Genomic DNA, 2583 nt, shown 5'->3' with positions numbered 1-2583 from the left:
AGACCTGCCGGGCTGCCTGGCAATGGGAGAACAGCAGCACGTGCAGAGGCGAGCATGCCTTTGAGGAAAGGAATGGGGCTTAGTGTACTCGGCGTATGCTCATTGGTGGCTTCATGTATGGTCCATATAGGAACAAGGGCTTAGGGTATTTGGCAGGTATTGGTCGGTGGTTCAATGTATTGTCCATATGAGGTACATGGTTAGTAACTCAGGTATTTCCGGGCTGCAGGTTACGTCATACTCCGCTCACCAGTTGGGGGAAGGGAGGATCTATCACATAGGGCTAGAAATATCTGTCTATTTTGTTCTTTGATGTACCTCCAGTGCCTCACACAGTGCCTGGTACCGAGTAAACACAATGGTTTGTTGTTGAATGAATGTATGAGCACAAAAAATAGTTCGATGGCTGGAGCCAAGAGAGTCAAAAAGAAAAGAAGGGGGTTGCACAACAGTATAAATGTACTTGGTGTTACTAGATTGTACACCAAAAATGGTTAAAATGCTACATTTTGTGTTGTTATTTATATTTACTACAATAAAAAAATGTAAAAGAAGCCTGGCTGGTGTGGCTCAGTGGTTGAGTGTTGACCTAAGAACCAGGAGATCACAGTTCAATTCTGGTCAGGACACATGCCCGGTTGCCGGCTTGATCCCCAGTGTGGGGCATGCAGGAGGCAGCCAATCAATGATTCTCTCTCATCACTGATGTTTCTATCTCTCCCTCTCCCTTCCTTTCTCTGAAATCAATAAAAACATATTTTAAAAAGTATATAAAAAAAGAGAATTGACCAATGAATGCATAGGTAAGTAGAACAAAGTGGTCATCTCTCTCTCTCCCTCCTGCTCCACTCTCTAGAGATGGATGTCCTCTCCCACACTGATGTTGTTGTTTTTTTCTCTCTCTCTCCCCCTTCCTCTCTCTCTCTCTCAAATCAATAAATAAAAATTAAAAGAAAAAAAAGTTATTTGAAAAGATCAAGAAAATTAACAAAACTTTAGCTAGACTAACCAATAAGAGGGAAGACAAATGATTAAAATCAATAATGAAAGGGGACATTACTACAAATCTTACAGAAATAAAAGGGATTATAAGGAAATACTATAAACCACTGTAGACTAACAAATTAGGTAACCTAACAGAAATGGACACATTCACAGAAAGACAAAGTACCAAAATGGACTCAAAGGTAAATAGAGCCCTAGCCAGTTTGACTCAGTGGGTAGGGTGTCGGCCTATGGACTGAAGAGTCCCAGGTTCTATTCTGGTCAAGGGCACATGCCTGGGTTGTTGGCTTGATCGCCAGTAGGGAGTGTGCATGAGGCAGCTGATCAATGATTCTCTCTCATCATTGATATTTCTATCTCTCCCTCTTCCTTCCTATCTGAAATCAATTAAAAAAATTTAAATAGTGAGAATACATTTTTTAAAAAAGTAAATAGAAACTCTGACTAGTCCTATAACGAAGAGATTGAGTTAGTATAAAAACTTCTCACAAAGAAAAGCCCAGCACAAGACATTTTCACTGATAAACTCTACTGAATGTTTTAAAAAAAATGAATGGCAATCCTTCTCAAACTCTTACAAAAATAGAAGAGGAGGGAACTCTTCCCTACTTATTCTAAGAGGCCTATATTACCCTGATACCAAAGATATATAAAAAAGCAATTACAGACCAATATATTGATATATTGTATGAGAAGAGATATAAAAAAATCTTCAACAAAATACTAACAAACGATATATAAAAAGTATTAGCCCTGGCCAATGTGTTCAGTGGTTAGAGACTGCCTCACACACTGATGGGTCATGGGTTTGATTCCCAGTCAAGGACACATACCTGGGTTGCAAGTTTGTGCGATCCCCAGCCCTGGTTGGGGTGGTGTGGGAGGTAAGCAATCTATGTGTCTCTTTCACATCAATGTTTCTCTCTTCTCCCCCTCCTACTCTCTCCATTTACCTTCCTCCTCCCCTCCCTCCCTCCCTCCCTTCTACTCCCTAAAAGTCAATGGAAAAAATATCCTCGGGTGAGGATTAACAAAAAAAGTATTACACCCATGGTCAACTGATTTTCAACAAAGATGTCAAGACCATTCAAAGGGAACAGAATAGTCTTTTCAATAAATGGTGCTGGAACAAATGAATATCCATGTACAAAAGAATGAATATTGGATCTTATCCGGTTTGGCTCAATGGATAGAACATCAGTCTGTAGACTGAAGGGTCCCAGTGTCGATTCTGGTCAAGGGCACATGCCCAGGTTGCATTGCGGGGCTCCATCCCAGCTGGGGGCATGTAGGAGGCAGCGGATCAATGATTCTCTCTCATTATTGATGTTTCTATCTCCCTCTCCCTCTCCCTTCCTCTTTGAAATCAATTATATATAGACTAGAGGCCCAGTGCACAAAAATTTGTGCACTCGGGGGGAAGGGGGGTCCCTCAGCCTGGCCTGTGCCCTCTCGCAGTCTGGGACCCCTCGGGAGATAACGACCTGCTGGCTTAGGCCTGCTCCCGGGTGGCAGAGGGCAGGCCCAATCCCTAGGTGCAGCCCCTGGTCGGGCTCAGAGCAGGGCCGATTGGGGAGT

The sequence above is a fragment of the Myotis davidii genome, unplaced genomic scaffold, assembly GCF_000327345.1.
Source record: "Myotis davidii unplaced genomic scaffold, ASM32734v1 scaffold925, whole genome shotgun sequence".
NCBI lineage: Eukaryota > Metazoa > Chordata > Mammalia > Chiroptera > Vespertilionidae > Myotis > Myotis davidii.
Note: the sequence above shows the minus strand (reverse complement) of the source record.